Source organism: Buceros rhinoceros, unplaced genomic scaffold (genome assembly GCF_000710305.1).
Source record: "Buceros rhinoceros silvestris isolate BGI_N320 unplaced genomic scaffold, ASM71030v1 scaffold26382, whole genome shotgun sequence".
NCBI lineage: Eukaryota > Metazoa > Chordata > Aves > Bucerotiformes > Bucerotidae > Buceros > Buceros rhinoceros.
This window is the reverse complement of record NW_010401067.1, coordinates 35,974-36,238: the sequence shown is the minus strand read 5'-3', so window position 1 is coordinate 36,238 and position 265 is coordinate 35,974.

Genomic DNA, 265 nt, shown 5'->3' with positions numbered 1-265 from the left:
AAAGGGAGGTTTGGAGGGAGGGGATACAGCTTTGGTGGGACTGAGCGACCCTTCTGACCACCTGGACAGCCCAGACAGCGGCAAGAGGGTGGGAGGCAACACCCTGACCTCAAAGCAAACTCGCAGTGAAAAACTACCCCCACCCCAGACCCCCGAAGAGCCGCTCCTCGGGCGGCAGCACCCCGCTGCTCCCCCCGGCAGAGCCCTCAGCAGCAGGGTGAAGCGGCACCTCCTCGGCAGCTGGGACGAACCGAGCGCGCAGCTC